This window comes from Rhinoraja longicauda, chromosome 21, assembly GCF_053455715.1.
Source record: "Rhinoraja longicauda isolate Sanriku21f chromosome 21, sRhiLon1.1, whole genome shotgun sequence".
Classification (NCBI taxonomy): domain Eukaryota; kingdom Metazoa; phylum Chordata; class Chondrichthyes; order Rajiformes; family Arhynchobatidae; genus Rhinoraja; species Rhinoraja longicauda.
This window is the reverse complement of record NC_135973.1, coordinates 34,175,522-34,196,256: the sequence shown is the minus strand read 5'-3', so window position 1 is coordinate 34,196,256 and position 20,735 is coordinate 34,175,522. Positions and strand designations below refer to the sequence as shown.

Below are 20,735 nucleotides of genomic sequence, written 5' to 3'. Positions count from 1 at the left end.
GCACATCGGTACACCAATACACCAGCACACCAGCACACCAGCACACCAGTACACCAGCACACCAGTACACCAGCACATCGGTACACCAATACACCAGCACACCAGTACACCAGTACACCAGCACACCAGTACACCAGTACACCAGCACACCAGTACACCAGTACACCAGCACATCGGTACACCAGTACACCAGCACACCAGTACACCAGCACACCAGCACACCGGTACACGGGTACACCAGCACACCGGTACACCAGTACACCGGCACACCAGTACACCACTACACCGGCACACCGGTACACCGGTCACTGACACACCAGCACACCAGCACACCAGCACACCAGTACACCGGCACACCGGTACACCAGTACACCAGCACACCACTACACCAGCACACCAGCACACCACTACACCGGCACACCACTACACCGGCACACCGGTACACCAGTACACCAGCTGGGTCACGGCGCAATGTGGCCACCCGACACTTTCTGTCTGAAGAAGGCTGTCGACACGGAGCGCCACCCACCCACCCATCCATCCCCTCTCCCCGGAGCCGCCGCCTGTCCCGCTGAGTTACTCCGGCACTTTAGTGTCTCTCCTCGGCTTAAACCAGCATCTGCGCTTTCTTTCTCCACTTTCTCACCGACCCCGTTGATGAGGAAGGGTCTGGGCGAATAGGTGGCGACTACCCACGGAGGCAGTAGCATTTATATTGGTGTATCTGCGCCCCGCACTGACTACCTTCAGCGCGCTGTGACGGTCCACAGAAGCCCAGTGTTCCTGACAATGTATTTGTACCAAGTTATCGCGCTCTGAACATTATCCACGCACACTATATATATATATATATATATATATATACACCCCCTTGCGACGCAGAAACAAACGGCGAGGGCTCTTTTTAAAGTGCGCAGTTCTATGTTTATTCTCGCTACTTCGGAAAACATCACAAGACGCCAAACTTGCTCCTTGATTAACCGCCCCACGGGCTTGTTGGGATTAACCAATTTAGTTTTGGAGTGATACTAATGTGGTGCTGTTGACATTGCTGGCGTTAAAGACATTGCTGGCGTTAAAGAGACGGCGGCGGACTTGTTGCTCCCCAGTGTTGTCGCAGGTCTGTCGGTCTCCCCGCCTTCAACACGTTAGCCAAACCTTCTCGCTCCTTCCAGCCCTGGTTTCTCAGTTAGAACTTCCCCTGAATAAAACGCAACCCGGACTGAGTCAGTTAAATGCCTCCAATTCTATGTTTTATGCTTTTTTTTACTAGACTGGGGGAGTTCTAGATATTTACAAACCGAGTGCACCGTTACAAATGCAAAGGGTTACGAAATCCTTCCTCTGTCAGCGTCACCGATTTCGGTCTAAAATGAGCATCAGAGGAATAATACGTAACCTACGCGGGCAAATGCAGATAACTTAGACGGCCACCTGGGTCAGCATGGGCGAGTTGGGCAGAGTGGCCTATATCCGCGCTGCGTTATTCTGTGATTCGATTCCTCGTGTGTGTCTACGTAGATCCACAATAGATCCACAAAATGCTTGGAGTAACTCAGACTGAAGAAGGGTCTCGACCCGAAACGTCACCCATTCCTTCTCTCCAAGATGCTGCCTGACCCGCTGAGTTACTCAAGCATTTTGGGATAGCTTCGATTTGTACCAGCATCTGTAGTTATTATCCTACGTGGTGAGAAGATACCCCATTCCTTCTCTCCAGAGATGCTGCCTGTCCCGCTGAGTTTCTCCAGCGTTTTGTGTCTATCTATAGTCGCTGTAAACCAGTATCTGTAGTTCCTTCCTACATACTACCAGACACACGTCCCCGTTTCCCCAGCGAGTTGTGTTTACCGAGTCACCAGAAACAACCGCCTTCAAAAACAGTGCATGAAGGAACTGCAGATGCGGGCTTAAACCGAAGACTGATACAAAAATGCTGGAGTAACTCAGCGGGTCAGGCAGCATCTCTGGAGAGAAGGAATGGGTGACGTTTCGGGTCGAGACCCTTCTTCGGCCTGAGGAGGGGTCTCGACCCAAAACTTCACCTGTTCCTTCTCTCCAGAGATGCTGCCTGTCCCGCTGAGTTACTCCAGCTTTTTGTATCTATCCCGCAAAGCAGTTTGGAAAGTGCATACTTCAGATTGACCCACGCTGTCTTGTTTTAATAAATGCAAACATAATAGCACAGTTTGCAAAACAATCTGTTCAGATCATCGACCTGTGATAATGGAAACGCAGTTGAAAAGTGTAATAATGGGGCATTTTTGTCTGATCTGTGGTGAAAACCCGATTAAATTCTGTCGTGAGATATATTTTAATCCAAAACGGGGAGCGTATTTAAAAGCGACGGCACGCAATAGTTTTTGCTTGGGTTTAATGAAGGGGCTGAATCTCTGGATGGCCTGGCAGTCACTATGAAGTTAACTGTACCTCTCACGCAGACAATGTTGTTTGGTAACATCCAGCGCTTGTCGATGGCTATGGCCACACACACTGCCCGTGGAAACCGCTCAGCATCGGCGCCAGCCCCTGGACCCCAGCACCAGCCCCCCCCCCCCCAGCCCCAGCACCAGCCCCCCCCCCCCAGCCCCTGCCCCCAACCCTCCCAGCCCAAGCCCCCCCCCCAGCCCCAGCCCCGCACCGAAACACGAGCATGCATCACTCCACACCCGCAGGACTCAGCACTTCTGTGTCGAAAGGAACGGCAGGATGCTGTGCTGGTGTACACCGGAGATAAACACAAAGTGCTGGAGTAACTCAGCATCTCTGGAGAAACAGGATGGGTGACGACGTTTCGGGACTGAAGAAGGGTCTTGACCTGAAACGTCAACCATCCTCTTTCTGCAGAGATGCTGCCTGACCCGCTGAGTCCCCCCAGCACCACCGTGTCTCTGTACAGTATTCGGACTCATAACTTATTTCGGAGCTTAAGACGCTGCCGCGCAGATAAGCGCTCCCTGCCTCACTCACACACACACACACACACACACACACACACACACTCACACATACACAATAGACAATAGGTGCAGGAGGAGGCCATTCGGACTTCGAGCCAGCACCGCCATTCAATGTGATCATGGCTGATCATTCTCAATCAGTACCCCGTTCCTGCCTTCTCCCCATACCCCCTGACTCCGCTATCCTTAAGAGCTCTATCTAGCTCTCTCTTGAATGCATTCAGAGAATTGGCCTCCACTGCCTTCTGAGGCAGAGAATTCCACAGATTCACAACTCTCTGACTGAAAAAGTTTTTCCTCATCTCAGTTCTAAATGGCCTACCCCTTATTCTTAAACTGTGACCCCTTGTTCTGGACTCCCCCAACATTGGGAACATGTTTCCTGCCTCTAACGTGGTGAATGCTGCCTGATTCAGCGAGCCCCTGCTTTATCCCTTACTGCGACTGCTAACTGCTCGGGTTTCCGTGATTTAATGGGTTAATCCAAGTGGAGTTGGCTCGCAGGCATTTACTCCATTCAATCTCCATTTAAACGTTGGACCAAGACGCCGCCTATCAGAGAAACGGCGAACGGGCATTTTCACAACTGGTCCATCCAATATTGCGCCTCCAACACTTTGCAAAGTCTTTCCAAAGTATCTGCATTGGCCACTGGAGGAAGTTGCTCGCTCCCATCCTGGAAGACCCATCAACATCCTCCCCTCTTGACTCGTTAAATCATTTCTTGAATCATTTGGGGAGGTTCATTTTACAGATCATTTTCTCTCCCAATCCATTTGATCTGTTGGTCACACTTGGTAGGAAGACCATTCCCGCAGCACTGACGCTGTTGGATCGAGCCTGTTCTCTGCTTTACAACCACATACAGAGAAATCAGGCTGCCCCATGGAGCGATGGGAAGGAAGGTCTTCCCTTCCAAGCAAAGTCACACCTAACGGTCTTGGGACAGTACTCCCACCCTCTTTCATCACATCAGCAACCAACACAATGAAACCACTCCTCACGCATTCTCCACTAGATGGAGTCTCTGTGCCAATGTGTACAATATAAATATTATAATAACGATGATCACCGGCTTCGCATGACTTACTCTAATGTGGAGTGAGTTATTCATCCCGGAACCTTCGTCGTCAACTGTCTACCGAGGGTTGGTTTCAACCTGGGGGCGCGTTGAGCTTGAGTCCGCCACACTTGGACACAAGATGGGGAAGTCTAGCGGGCTCCTAGCCGTCAGCAGCCGGCATTGCGACGCTTGTTTGGAGTGATTTTCTCTCGAGTTTCTCATGTAGACCTACCCTGGCCTGCTCTACCAATGACCAGTCCACTTTCACCACTCTATTCACAAACACTCATTGGCCGACTCGGCATTTGCCAAATTACTATCCCCCAGTCTATGAAATATTGACCGGATAATTTATGGCTTCTGATTCTACTTTGCTAGCAACATTCCTTATTTTCACCTGCCTCCCCATGATATTGTGGATGATCAGCCATGAGAGACCCTTCTTGTCTTTCCCCTGACTAGTCTGAAGAAGGGTCTCGACCCGAAACGTCACCCATTCCTTCTCTCCCGAGATGCTGCCTGACCTGCTGAGTTACTCCAGCATTTTGTGAATAAATCCCCATGATATCTCACCTGCTCGTCAGAAGGCACAATGATCTGGCCGAATTTAATGTGGACATTTCAATATCCAGAATAGGTACTTTACAGTGTGCCCTTTTAAATTAAAATTATATTTGACTTTGTGGATTACTTATGAGCTAAGTAGAACAATTCTCATGCGGAATCTATCAAACCATTCCAGGAAAATTGTTCATTTGTGCCTGGTGTCCCTTTGCAAGTAAACACAGAATTAAACTCAACCATTACTACCTGTTGTAGCAAGGAACTGCAGATGCCAGTTTATACCGAAGATAGACACAAAATGCTGGAGTAACTCAGCAGGTCAGACAGTATCTCCGGAGAGAAGGAATATGTGACATTTCGGGTCGAGACCCTTGTTCAGACTGAACTCAGATGCTGCCTGTCCCGCTGAGTTACTCCAGCATTCTGTGTCTATCCCCGTTTACATGTTATGAATTGTTATATATGTGCACGTGTTATATCTGTGCACATGTCAGATACGCGCACTTTATATATTGTGCTCAAAAAGCTGGAGTAACTCAACAGGTCAGACAGTATCTCTGGAGAAAAGGAAGAGGTGAGGTTCGGGTTGAGACCTTTCTTCATTTGCAGTTTTGGTTGTCGCAGTGATAGTGATCATTGTGAGATTGTTATCTGCCGCCCTGAGTTAGATGCCATTTTCAACTTTAAGCAGATGAATTTGAATGTTTGACCTTTTTCCAAAAGACAGTAAGATCAGGTAAATCAAAAGGAAGATTTTATTTGCTGCTTTGTGAGCTTCTGATCATTTCCCAAAGTGTTTGCTCGAATCTAGTCACCATTGATATCACTTGGAGGATGTTCTACATTTTCCGACATCTTGCCATCCTTTGTGAATTTATACTGTCACTAGATGCTCACTCTTCCTTGACGTGTTCCATGGGTCCTAGGTGAATCTTGCAAGAATATATTTTTGAGCTACATACCAGCCAGGATTAAGGTCTTCAGCCATCTTGGCTACAGTATTCTGTCCTCCGATCTCCCAATACAATATGAAATAAAAATATAGAAACATGAAAAACAGGAGCAGTAGCAGGAACCCTTGCACTCTGTTCCAGCATTCAAATGTTTATGGCTGATCACACACATTAGCACCCCACCTCTGCTTTCTCCCTTCTTCATTTGAATCCTTCAGCATGAAGTAACCTTACAATACAATACAATACAATATATCTTTATTGTCATTGTACAGGGGTACAACGAGATTGGGAAAATGCGCCTCCCATACGATGCAATAAATTAATTAGCTAGTCAGTATTAATTTAGAAAACAACAACCCAACGAAACAAATTGTAACAGTTTTAAAACAGAATAAAGTGCAAGTAGATCTGTGCCGGTTCACTGTGCGATGTGGCCATCCGGCTCAGCAGGACCGGTTCATAGCCGTTATGGCCCTGGGGATGAAGCTGTTCCTGAGTCTGGAGGTGCGGGCGTAGAAGGCCTTGTATCGTCTGCCCGATGTTAGAAGTTCGAACAGACTGTTCCAGGGGTGTGAAGAGTCTTTGTGGATGCTGGTGGCTTTTCTGAGGTATCGTGTGTTGTAGATGCCCTCCAAGGCTGGTAGCTGTGTTCCAATGGTCCTCTGAGCTCTATGGACTACCCGCTGAAGAGCTTTCCTTTCTGCCTCCGTGCAGCTGAGATACCACATAGGGATGCCATGTGTTAGGATGCTCTCTATGGTGCAGCGGTAGAATGTCGTCAGCAGCTGTTGGGGTAGACCAGACTTCTTCAGTGCTCTTAGGTAGAACAGTCGTTGCTGTGCCTTCTTGACCAGCGCAGCAGTGTTATTGGACCATGTTAGGTCCTCCGAAATGTGAGTGCCCAGAAACTTGAAGCTGGACACTCTCTCCACACTGTCCCTGTTGATAAAGATCGGGGCGTATTCCCCGTTATATGACCTACGGAAGTTGATGTTCAACTCCTTGGTCTTGGTGGTATTTAGGGACAGGTTGTTATCAGAGCACAATAGACCATTGACCTTGAATGCACAACAGATCGTTGATACCCTTTCACCATGGCAAGGAAAGGCTCCTTCAAATAAGGGGGCCGAAACTGTGCACAGCGCTCCAGATGGGTTGCACCAAGGCTCTGCAGTAGATTTTCTTGGTCCATTCTCTTGCTAACACACCATTAGCTTTTCTAACCGCATGCTGCACCTGGATGTTTGCTTTTGGTGACTAGTGTACAAGAAAATCCACACATGCATTAGCCATTCACCCAATAACCTACTGAAAGACCTGGATAGAGTGAATGTGGAGAGGATGTTTCCACTAGTGGAAGAGTCTAGGAACAGAAGTCATAGCCTCAGTCTAAAAGGACCTTCCTTTAGAAAGGAGAGTTAGATAGAGCTCTAGGGGCTAGCGGAATCAAGGGATATGGGGAGAAGGCAGGCACAGGTTACTGATTGTGGATGATCAGCCATGATCACAATGAATGGCGGTGCTGGCTCAAAGGGCTAAATGGTCTCCTCCTGCACCTATTTTCTATGAGATGAGAAGGAATTTTGTTGGTCAGAGGGTGGTGAATCTGTGGAATTCACTGTCACAGACTGCTGTGGAGGCCAAGTCAATGAATGCTTTAAGGCGAAGATTGACAGAAATTTGATTAGTAAAGGTGTCAGGGGTTATGGGGAGAAGGCAAGAGAATGGGGTTGAGAGGGAAAGATAGATTAGCCACAATTATATCATATCATATCATATATATACAGCCGGAAACAGGCCTTTTCGGCCCTCCAAGTCCGTGCCGCCCAGTGATCCCCGTACATTAACACCATCCTACACCCACTAGGGACAATTTTTACATTTACCATATTATATGGCGGAGTAGACTTGATGGGCCGAATGGCCTTATTATGCTCCTAGAACTTATGAACGTATGAACGTAACATTGGAGCCTCTTTGCATCCTCCTCAAAGCTCACATTCCCCCCAGCTGTGTGTTGTCTGCAGTCTTAGATATGTTATATTCAGTTACCTCAACCAAATCATTGAAATATATTATCGGACAGCTGGATTCCAAACACTGATCTCTGCAGCGGCCCCGTTATCACTGCTCGCCACCTCAAAAAATACACATTTCATTCCCAATCTCAGTTTGCTGTCCACCAGCTTCATCCCCAGGGCCATAGCTGCTATGAACCGGTCCTGCTGAGCCGGATGGTCACATCGCACAGTGAACCGGCACAGACCTACTTGAACTTTATACTGTTTTAAAACTGTTTCTAATTTTGTTTCACTGGGTTGTATAAATTTAGCTAACTCATTTATTGCATCGTATGGGAGGCGCATTCCCAATCTCGTTGTACTCCTGTACAATGACAATAAAGATATATTGTATTGTATTGTATTGTATTGTATCAACGAATTATTCGCCGATGTCGGTAAATTACACCCAGTTCCATGAGCTTTAATTTTGCATACTAACCTCTGTCAAAGGACCTTGTCAGAATTCTCCAGAAGTCCAAATACAGTACATCCACTGCCAGAGAGAGACACAAAAAGCTGGAGTAACTCAGCGGGTCAGGCAGCATCTCTGGAGAGAAGGAATAGGTGACGTTTCGGGTCGACACCCTTCTTCAGACCCGGTTTCTGACCCGCTGAGTTACTCCAGCTTTTTGGGTTTATCTTCGGTTTAAACCAGCATCTGCAGTTCCTTCCTGCACATCCACTGCCAGGATACTGGTCCTCCACCAGTTCAGGTGCAGCACATCCATTTTGTAGAAGAGAGGAGTAGAGAAGAGAGAGACCCGAAACGTCACCCATTCTTTCTCTCCTGAGATGCTGCCCGACCTGCTGAGTTACTCCAGCATTTTGTGAATAAATACCTTCCATTTTGTAGAGGTTAGCTCCAACACAAAAGTGATCCCGATGATCCAAAAATCTCACCCCCTGCCCCCCGCACCAGCTCCTCAGCCACATATTCATCCATCCTAACCCACTATTCCTACTCTCATTAGTATGTGGCCCTGGAAGTAACCCAGAGATTACTACCTTTGAGGTTCTGCTTTTTAATCTCCTGCCTAACTCCCTAGATTCACTCTGCAGTACCACATCCTTCTTTTTAGAGTCATAGATAGAGTGATACAGTGTGGAAACAGGCCCTTCGGCTCAACCCGCCCACACTGGCAAACAATGTCCCTGCTACCCTAGTCCCACTTGCCTGCGCTTGGCCCATAACTCTCCAAACCAGTCCTATCCATCTACCTGTCCAACTGTTTCTTAAACGATGGGACAGTCCCAGCCTCAACTACCACCTCTGGCAGCTTGTTCCTTACACCCACCACCCTCTGTGTGAAAAAGCTACCCCTCGGATTCCTCTTAAATCTTTTCCCCTTCACCTTAAACCTATGTCCTCTGGTCCTTGATCCCCCCTACTCTGAGGAAGAGATTCTGTGCATCTACCCGATCTATCCTTCTCATGGTATCTACATTTATCTACATTATTGGTGCCAACATGTTGATTGATATCTTGCTCCTCAACCTCCCCCTTGAGAATTTTCTGCAACCTCTCAGGGGCATCTTTGACCCTGACATTCACGAGGCAACATACCGTTCTGGTATCTCGTAGGCAACGAGAGAATCTCCTGTCCCTTTACCCATCATGTCTCCTATCCTACTATCTCTCTCTCTTGTCACCTTTGCCTGCTGTGTGTATCAACCATGGACCTGAATGCTGCTGCTGCTGCTCTCCTCTGATAGACCACCCATTCCCAACAGTATCCAAAACGTGGTTCACTTGTCAGTGAAGCAATGGTCACTGGAGAACAGCGCTCTTTGCCTGGTTTAAGGTGATGTTTGTTTGGCTGTTGAAGCTTGCTCTTCTTCCACTCTCGTCTTCTGTCTGTTTATTTCCAGTTTGGATTCTCAGCACCGTCAGCCCAGCAGAGCCAGCAGTGTTGTTCTGGTTCAGTGTTTCATTAGTCTCTGATAGAAGTGAACTCTGGCATTGGTGCGGTGATGTATGCTGGAGATTGAGAGAGGAATCTCTGCGTGTTTCTTTTGCCTTTCTCAGAAGTGACTCGGCTGTGTCACGTTCTGCCTTACGTCTGGATCATGAGTTGTGTCGTGACATACTGCATTAGTTCCCATTCATCTGCACATTTTGCAAGCTCACCGTTTAAAATCTCATCAGAAGATGAGGTTGAATCAAGGTTGTCTATTAGAATGATCCGCCATTGGCACCAAAGACATAGAGATCTGCTGCTGCCTTTGACAATCTCTGTCTCTCACTCTGTTGCCATGTCTCCAAAGACCTGCACACGTTGCCACTTTTTGTGAAGTCTTTCACTTCAGTGTTTATTCTTCGCGAGTACAGTAATGTGCAAACAGCTGCTGTCTCTCAGATGTGGATGCACTTTAACATTTCTCCACATAGAATTTGGTATCACCGGACTCACCTCTAAACACAAACCTCTCAAAGTGTGAACTCAGCTCGAACATGGAAGTAAGGGGCAAGCCTTTGGGGAGGCTCTTACTAGTTCTCTGGTCACCCTTACACAACATCTTCCTGTGGTTCTTTCTGTGTTTTATCTGCCTCATTGTAACTTCATCATTGACATTCGCACAGGCAGATTCACATACACTGGTTCTGTACATCTGCAATTTGTCATTGCTGCACAATGCCTGTGATATACACCACTGCATGGAAATAGCAGACAAGTATGTATCATCTGTTCCAAGTGTGGAATCAGCTATTGAGGTTTTAACATAGATTCATCACATCACTGAAGAGTTTAGCATGTTTCCATATGTACATATCTCCCATTTGTTTATAGTGGAATCTCTCACGCCTAAATGTCACAGGCAATGTCTCCTTTTCCTTTTAAGTGCAGCATGCATTAGACTGTCAGAACTCTGGTTACATATGTTTTTGTTTGGCTGTTTAGCAAGATAACTGCTCCCATCAGGAATCGGCTGTTTTCTGTCATCAAAGAAGTGTATCCAGGGAGGCACGAAGGCGTAGCAGTAGAGTTGCTGCCTTACAGCACCAGAGACCCGGGTTCCATCCTGACTATGGGTGCTGTCTGTACGGAGTTTGTACGTGCTCCCCGTGACCTGCTTGGGTTTTCTCCGAGATCTTTGATTTCCTCCCACACTCCAAAGATGTGCAGGTTTAAACGTTAATTGGCTTGGAATAAATGTAAAGTTGTCCCTAGTTTGTGTAGGGGGTGTTAATGTGCAGGGATCACTGCTCAGTGCGGACTCGGTGGGTCGAAGTGCCTGTTTCCGCGCTCCATCTCTAAACGAAACTCTGGCTCTACAATACCATTTATTTATTGAGCTGCTTGCTCATGGATATCCCTCCAACACTCTCCTTTGTCGGTTGTGTCAATGGTTCTCACACCAGTCTTAGATGGGGCAGGAATTTGATTAAGTTTGTGGGTCCCAATATTCCTTCATCGCCACTTCCTCACTCACCTGACCTCCACTAAGACTCCAGAGGTGTTTACCTGACCAATTGAGTTACTCCGGCAATTTGTGTCTTTTTTTTGTAAACCAGCACCTGCAGTTCCTTGTTTTCCCAATAATATCTGCTGAACTTGGCAGTGCCTTCATCTTTCGTGCTCCTTTGTGGAGACTACGTGATTCATGAAGAAATCTTCTTCCGTTTGAAATCTGGTAACTGCATGTTCCGACATGGTGCTGTCCAACAGTTTTTCTTTGCATCTGTTAATTCAATGCTTCTGCCATAGTCTCTCCTTCCCCAAAGACGTTGACTACCACAGGCTTTCATCCTTCACTAAAACTCTTTGATTCCAATGTTGATCCTAAAAGGCGTTCTGAGCCATCAATATATTTCCCCAAATGGTGCATTGAAGGTCATTTGAAGGGAACGCCCTAAGATGCGTTCAGCATGCCAAAATTCATTCTTGGCATCCTGCATATTGAAGACTTTTGCTCAGTTCTGGCATGATATCTTCCACTGGAGAATGGTTCCTCTTTAATGCTTTATTCAGATCATGTGGAGACAGGTTCTTAGGCTGTTTGGCTGATCTATTCACACCCAGCCTGGTACACCCAAAGAAGAAATGTGTCCACTGTTGTGATGCTCTCTGTCTTCATCTGCTTTCAGTTCCTATTTGACAGCCATTGAAGCAGGTCTTGGAGTGTGTACCACTGGCAGCCTACTCCTATTTTTTTTTTGTTGCTTTTCAGTTCCTTCAGAAATATCTGCAAATCCATCCACCAGCTGTGTGTCTTTGAGTGGGGAACTTGAATCTGAAGTAGCCTGTCCTGTCAGCATATTCCCTGTTTCTACTTCCACCATAACTTCACTTCATTCAAATGTGTTGATTGCCTTCCCATCCTCTAAAAAAACTGAATCTGCTCACCCTCTCATTGCTTGGAGGGTTTTGGTAATTCTCATTTATTGGAGGATTAGCATCCCCGTCTCTTCAAGTGCAACAAACTCTGCTTTGTGCTTTTTCATTGTTTGGACTTCCATTTCATGTCTGCACCTGGCCAGTTGTAAACCACTTGCAAGGTTGTGCATTGTTAGCACTTGTTTTGTCCCTTCGTACTTCCTTGCAAATATCTTAGGGATGATGTTACATGTTGCATCACGGTGCACTTGGAACTGTGTCTGCTTTTCTTCTATTTCCACATCAGCAAAATCCTGATTTCCTTTGTATTTGCTCCATTTTCTTTCTGGCTGAGTCCAATGTCATGACTTTGAGCTCATCATACTTTGTTCAGACATCTCACAGGGGCTGTAGCCAGCTTGTGTGACATTGTGAACTAAACCTGTTCCTTTTCATTTCTCAACTAGTCCAGCTACTAGCTTTCGTCCTGCTACACGCTATTGATTTTTAATTTTTTTGCATTTGTGATATCCTTTCCGTAAGCTCCTTCTGCCATAACGTACAGTTGGCCACAATATTTGCACACGCTAAACTGTTGCAGTTCATTATTTCTATGCTTCTGTTGGACTACATGAACAGGAGTGTCCTGTCCACTATCCAACTCATCAGCTCCAGCTGTCGAGATGGAGGATTTGGTACACTTTGAAGATTTGACCCACTACCAGTTCCTCTCAACCCTCCCTCAGTCCTGCATCCCAAATAATGCCCACATCCCACTGCAAATCAAAGAACCTTCAGATCTCCAGAGTCAAAATCTGAAGCCAACAACTTCAGTTCAATCAAGCTTGTGTTGAATGCCTTCCCATCCGCTGAAAGGCTTGAATTTGCCCGTGCTCATTCAATAATGAATGAGCATTCAATAATTCTCAAAGGCTTTGAGGGACTCCTCCAGCATCTCATTGGTAGGCACAAAAATCTGGAGTAACTCAGCGGGATAGGCAGCATCTCTGGAGAGAAGGAATGGGTGACTTTTTGGGTCGAGACCCTTCTTTAGACTGGTTAGGGATAAGGGAAACGAGAGAGATAGACGGTGATGTGGAGAGATACAGAACAATGAATGAAAGATCTTAAGGATAGCGGAGTCAGGGGGAATGGGGAGAAGGCAGGAACGGGGTACTGATTGAGAATGATCAACCATGATCACATTGAATGGTGGTGCTGGCTCGAAGGGCCGAATGGCCTCCTTCTGCACCTATTGTCTATTGTCTAAAGATATGCAAAAAAGTAACGATGATAAAGGAAACAAACCATTGTTAGCTGTTTGTAGGGTGAAAATGAGAAACTAGTGTGACTTGGGTGTGGGAGGGATAGAGAGAGAGGGAATGCCAGGACTACCTGAAGTGAGAGAAATCAATATTCATACCACTGGGCTGTAAGCTGCCCAAGCGAAATATGAGATGCTGTTCCTGCAATTTGCGTTTAGCCTCACTTGATTGGGCTCTCTGACCTGGTGGTACAAAAACACCATCACTTTTATTCCCAACTCTTTATTAGCTATTCTCAATTCAGTATTGAAGGATATTTCCCATTACATTGCTTCCATTCATTTGACGCTACTTATCTCGAGGTACAACTGCTGAGGCATCTTTACCTGCTTCATCCTCCAGCATGGTCAACCATCTACCAGATAATGGCAATAGCCAAGCCTGTTGCCTATCACACTGCAGTAACTCAGCAGGACAGGCAGCATCTTTCGAGAGAAGGATTGGGTGACCTTTCGGGCCGAGAAGGAAGGTCACCCATTCCCTCTCTCCAGAGATGAGTTACTCCAGCATTTTGTGCCTATCTTTGGTGTAAACCAGCACCTGCAGTTCCTTCCCACACTGTTGTCTATGATACTGGATCTCAGTGAGGTTTATATCCAGTCGTGTAGTCATTGGAATTCTGTTTTGGCAGACAAATCCAAAATCATTTTTATAAAATCTGATTATATATCTTCCCTCTCCCACAGCAATCCGTGCGGGATTTCATGACAGAAATTTTGTGTTCTTTTTTGAGCAAAACCATACCTAAAGTCAATATAACACGTTTAAACTGTTTTCTCACACCATGTTGCATTATGCTTTCACAAAGCTTGTTCTTCCTTGTAATAACATTCTCCTTGTCACAATCAGTAAGTTGTTAGTGAGTTACATTCTTAGACAGGTTTGGGCCTGTCCCGTGCTCATGCCCAGACCGATGTCCTCTAACCCCTCAAGACTTGATGCTTACAAATGTTGCATTACCAGGATATTGTGCTAGATGGTGCAAAGTCTCTTACATCATTCCCCAGTCAGAGATTTCCGAGGACTTTGATGTAGGAATTAACGAGTAAGTGCACTTTAAATGTAAGCCATCTTGAAATGGCTGTTACCGATGGCTGAGAATAGCGTCTCTTGTTGCCGAGGGCTTTTCCCACATACACTTGGTATCTGATCAACATGCAGATCTCACTATCCTCAATCTGTTCTTTCACTCCTGTAACCCATTTGCTCTCTTTGCAATGTTTAGTAAATATTGTCCATATATGAGCTATCTTCTATCCCCTACCTTCTTTTGATACATGTTGCAATTATTTTGTGGTTGGTGTGCGGTACAATGTGAAAACTTAGCATTGATTGAAGCATGTGAAAGGTTATTAGTCATTTTTAATCTCATTGAACTACTCCAATCAATCAATGCTTTATGCCAATGTTTTGGATTATCTAAGAGGGCCCATTAGCGAGGGGGAAAAAGAACATTCAACTAATTTACTATTGCCAGCACTCACATTCATCGGTGAAGAGATCAAGAATCAAAATGAATATTGTGTGGGAACTGCAGATGCTGGTTTACACCGAAGATAGGCACAAAATGCTGGAGTAACTCGGCGGGACAGGCAGCATCTCCGGAGAGGAATGGGTGACAATTTGGGTCGAGACCCTTCTCTTCAGACTGGAGTCAGGAGAGAGGGAGACACAGAGATAAGGAAGTGCAAGGTGTGAAAAAAAGACATCAAAGGGGATGCATATAAAGGAAAATATAGAATAGATCATTGTTAGCAAGGAGAAGGTGACAACGAAGCATACAGAGATAAAATTGAATCAGGGGGACAGTCAAACTGTTTGGAGAACTAGGAAGGGGAGGGATGGAGAGAGAGGGAAAGCAAGGGTTACTTGAAGTTAGAGAAGCCAATATTCATATCTGCAGATTCAGTTGTCAATCCCAGAAAATTGGCTGTTCTTTGAAAACTAATCATTTAAATTAAATCTTTCTGCTTACATTTTCATCAACACATCACGCTCAGATTGGATCTTCCCATTTACTGGGATATTATCTGTCAGACATCCCGTTGCTTGGCAGCCTTTCAGCTGCTTTGACGTATGCATTTGGAAATGCTCTGAATGTGATGTGATAGATGTCGTTACCGGAGCAGATTCTTTCGAAAGATCAATTTGTCAAAATCCAGAATTGTTTTCTAACTATGGGATATTTTTTTTCGTTCTCCATTATTGCTAGAGACAGACTGAAGGAGCACATAATTTCCTTCCTCAACAAGGACACATGAAAAGATACCTTGGTCAAAAATATAGAGTTCAAATTGGCTTTTTGGATCAGGACAGTTACTCCATAACCATGAGTATGTCGTTTCACCCTTGGGCTATCCAGCTTCACCAACTTGATACATTATCAGTTCAGTTGTCAGACACAAAAAGCTGGAGTAACTCAGCGGGACAGGCAGCATCTCTGGAGAGAAGGAATAGGTGACATTTCGGGTCGAGACCCTTCTTCAGACTGGTCAGGGGAAAGGGAAACGAGAGATACAGACGACGATGTAGAGAGATAAAAAACAATGAATGAAAGATATGGAAAAAAGTAATGATGATAAAGGAAACAGGCCATTGTCAGCTGTTTGTTGGGTGAGAACGAGAAGCTGGTGCGACTTGGGTGGGGGAGGGAGGAGGGAATGCCGGGGTTACTTGAAGTTTCAATATTCATACCACTGGGCTGTAAGCTGCCCAAGCGAAATATGAGATGCTGTTCCTCCAATTTGCGTTCATTTCAGTTGTCTTCAGAGTGGAATGGAAAGCTTTATGGCAACTGATACAGGAAAGATCTTTGATCAGGCTTACGATTAACGCAATGTTCGTGCGTGAATTTACAAGGTGCTCACAAAGATGAGGAAACTCAGTTTTAAAGCCCGGTTCAATTTTTACTGTATCTACCTGAGATGAGAGTTAAAGATTTTTTAACTGGTGTCTTCTGCCGAGCATCCCATGAGCTCTGAAATTGTATTCTTTTGTGACACTTTTTGATTGTAATAGGAGAGCACACTTCATATTTACAATAAAAAACACTCCTCTGCTTTGCACCATATTTTACTTTGCATTTCAAAGTGTACCAATTAATTTTTTTATCATGTTACAGACAGTCTGCTGGAGAGCCACCTGTCCTTGTGGTAATTTGAAACTCAATATGGATGTTCCCAGCAGATATATCAAGTCAAGTCATCTTTATTGTCATATGCACAAGTGTGGCGATGTAAATTTACAAAGAAAATCTTGCTTGCAACAGCATCACAAACACATTGAGTCAGACAGTGCACAAAACATAAATTATGCATAAATCATACGTACATTACAAATAAATTCAGAGAAAAGAAAAAGACTGCATAAAAAACATGGCGTCACTCCCTGACCATAGACGCCACCAATCCATTTACCCTGGATGTAAAAACATTTTTTTTCCTGATTATCTTTCTTTTCCGACGTTTTATTTACTTTAGTTTAGTTTAGTTTAGAGATACAGCGTGGAAATAGACCCTTCGGCCCACCGAGTCCGCTCCGACCAGTGATCCCCACACATGAACACTGTCTTACACAAACTAGGGACGATTTACACATACACCAAGCCAATTAACCTACAAACCTGTACGTCTTTGGAGTGTGGGGGGAAACCGAAGATCTCTGAGAAATCCCATGCAGGTCACGGGGAGAACGTACAAACTCCGTGCAGACAGCACCCCTAGTCGGGATCGAACCCGGGTCTCCAGCGCTGCAAGTGCTGCAAGGCAGCAATTCTACTGCCGCGCCACCGTGCCGCCCTGATAATACTTAATAATATGTTTTGCATCTACAACTGACATAAATATCTGGCATATTTTCCAAATCTTTCATTCCTTATCGTGGATTACGTCACAGATAATGTGAATGGCATGGTAGCGTAGCGGTAGAGCGACTGCCTTGCAGTGCCAGAGACCCGGGTTCGATCCTGACTGTCTTTCCGGAGTTTGCACGTTCTCCCCGTGACCGCAAGGGTTTTCTCCGAGATCTTCGGTTTCCTCCCACACACCAAAGACGTACAGGTCTGTAGATTAATTGGCTTGGCATAAATCTTTTTTAAACATTGTCCGTAGTGTATGTAGGGTCGGTGTGCGGGGAATGCTGGTCGATGCGAACTAGGTGGGCCGAAGGACTTGTTTCCGCGCTCTGTCTCTGAACCAAACCAAACTAAACTATATGTGTTTCTGAAAATGTTCCCTTTAGACAATAGACAATAGACAATAGGTGCAGGAGGAGGCCATTCGGCCCTTCGAGCCAGCCCCGCCATTCAATGTGATCATGGCTGATCATTCTCAATCAGTACCCCGTTCCTGCTTTCTCCCCATACCCCCTGACTCCGCTATCCTTAAGAGCCCTATCTAGCTCACTCTTGAATGCATTCAAAGAATTGGCCTCCACTGCCTTCTGAGGCAGATAATTCCACAGATTCACAACTCTCTGACTGAAAAAGTTTTTCCTCATCTCAGTTCTAAATGGCCTACCCCTTATTCTTAAACTGTGGCCCCTGGTTCTGGACTCCCCCAACATTGGGAACATGTTTCCTGCCTCTAACGTGTCCAACCCCTTAATAATCCTTGGAAGAAAAAGATTAGGAACATGTGTTGATTAGAAAATGGTCGCAAGAAGTAAACAAGATGGTAAAAGTTATTAAATCAAGTATTAAATAATGTAGCCAGAAAATTGCCAACTAAAGTTTATAACTATTTTTAATCCTGTAGCAAGTGCTTCATTGAAAATGAGGTGGTAATTTGGAAATCAAAAGGGACAAAAATGTATTATATAAGAAATCAGCCTTCTTTGCAGGATGGCCTGTAAAGGCAACAGACCTGGGTCGATACATGCACTCCTCATGTAGACACAAGCAATTGCAGATGCTGGAATCTTGTGTGGAACACAAAGTACTGGAGTAACTCAGCAAGTCAAGCAGCACCTCTGGAGGACATGGATAGGCGATGTTTCGGTTTAGTCACCCTTCTTCAGACTCAGTACTCCAATAGCACTCTTGGTTCTGTATAAGAAGGAACTGCAGGTGCTGGGTTAAACTGAGGATAGACCCAAAACCCAACTCAAAACCTCAATAGGTGACTCGAAACCTCACCTATTCCTTTTCTCCAGAGATGCTGCTCCCACTCCTGATTCTGTAGTACTCATTTTAGTTCAGTTTAGTTTATTGTCACGTGTACCGAGGTACAGTGAAAAGCTTTTGTTGCATGCTAACCATGCGGAAAGACAATACATGATTACAATCGGGCCATTTACAGTATATAGATACATGATAAGGGAATCACAGGTAGACACAACATGCTGGAGTAACTCAGCAGGACAGGCAGCATCTCGGGAGAGAAGGAATGCGTGACGTTTCAGGTCGAGACCCTTCTTCAGACTGATGTCAGGGGAGGGGGCAGTTTACACCCCAGCGGTATGAACATTGACTTCTCTAACTTCAGTAGTCCCTGCTTTCTCTCCCTATCCCCTCCCCCTTCCCAGTTCTCCCACTAGTCTTCCTGTCTCCGACTAAATCCTATCTTTGTCCCGCCCCCTCCCCTGACATCAGTCTGAAGAAGGGTCTCGACCCGAAACGTCACCCATTCCTTCTCTCCCGAGATGCTGCTTGTCCCGCTGAGTTACTCCAGCATTTTGTGTCTGCCTTCGATTTAAACCAGCATCTGCAGGGGTTTTTTTTCTTATACATGATAAGGGAATAATGTTTTGTGCAAGGTAAAGCCAGTAAAGTCCAAACAAGGATGGCCAGAGGTTCACCTGATTCCAGATGGCTACTAGACCATTCCTGCCAATGGGCTGAATTAAAATTATATCGAGCTCATATTGCCTTCAAATATAGTGAAGACTTGAAGACGTGAAGTAGTGTAATCTGTGTCCACCATTAACCACTCAGCAGTTTTGTGTAAAATAATGCTATTGAAGATACCCTTCATGCTCCTGATTCATTTTGGGACAATGTTCTGCAGGCAGCTTCTTGCTCTAATGGGCCATCAACAATTATGGTCCCTGAAAGTGATCTAACACAATAAATATAATAAATATACCAGGAGATGAAGCAGAAATTAAATCACACCAATGGTGATTGATTACGGAGAACACAATGGGGAGAAAGATAGACCTATTGAAGTGCGCTAAACTGTTCATTAATATCTTACATTGATATCAACTTTAATTGGAACCTAATGTAATGAAATGGGAGATATTTATTAAATCCATCACCCAGAGGTAATAGAAAACCAAAAGTCAGTTTGAAGAGCTAAACTATGAGACAAAAAGACATCGAGATATGAGCATCCACAAGGTTCAAAGTGCAAAAATGGTTCTATCTACTGTATCTATGAACTAAAATGAGTACCAGCAGAAAAAGTCAAATCATATGCCAACAAAATGATTTGAAGGATTTTGAGTTGTTTTGTATATTGGTAATATTGGATTTAAAGAATAAATAAGTTAGGGATAATTTGTTTTCTTTAAGCTGTTTGGAGGAATTCCAAGGAAGTACTGGTTAGATTGAAAAACATTACCTGGGGCATAAAAACTTGGTTCTGAAAGGTTGACCTTGAACTGTGGAAAGCAGAGCAGGGAATTACTGTGGAGTGCTAAACTGTAAGGCATGCACGCTTTGGATGATGGGATAACTTGTGGTGTTATTGGAACAGTGATGGGAAACTGTTACAAGTGGCAGTGAGATAAGTCTTCAGAGAGTCCTGTGCTTTAAAGGGAGCCATATTAACCAAGCGAAAAATAGGAGGAAGAGTATCCAAAGCCAAAATATCATCCAATGCAGAGCGCACTAGATAGAGCTCTTAAGGATAGCGGAGTCAGGGGGTATGTGGAGAAGACAGGAACGGGGTACTGATTGAAAATGATCAGCCATGATCACATTGAATGGTGGTGCTGGCTGGAAGGGCCGAATGGCCTCCTCCTGCACCTATTGTCTATTGTCTATTGTCTATAACATTTGCAGAAGCTTAAGGGAAGGGTGGCGAAGGCATTTTTACTGGAGCCTTGATAGACCGAGCAATGATTTTGTGTATCTGAGTGGTCAGTGCATGCAGTTATCCTTTTGAGCACATGGACGTATCATTAGAGGGGGTTACTACTTTACCACCAGTCTGAAAGACGCAGGCAGCTATTACTGGTCTTTACACTTTACTGGTGGTGAACATGGATCCATCTGAATGAATATTTGGTTGGAGAACAATAGACAGTAAAGTCTTTTATTCACAAAATGCTGGAGTAACTCAGCAGGTCAGGCAGCATCTCAGGAGAGAAGGAAGTCTTGGTTGTCTGGCATTTTGCGATCCTGAATGCTCCAGTCACCAACTGCCATTTCCAGTGTTGCAGTGGTAATTGTTTAGCTGCCAGAGCTGTCACTGGTGCCAGAGCAGCCGCTGTTAAATTCCCCACTAGTTAAAATTCCCCTCTGTTTATTTTGGCTTTTTTTTA

The 20,735-nt window shown here is 45.1% G+C and overlaps 1 protein-coding gene across 2 annotated transcripts in view; it reads left to right on the top strand.

The window, feature by feature from the left end:
- The window catches only part of shisa9a (shisa family member 9a), a 307,558-nt gene that overhangs the window by 1,186 nt on the left and 285,637 nt on the right, over positions 1–20,735 (top strand). The window lies entirely within an intron of this gene.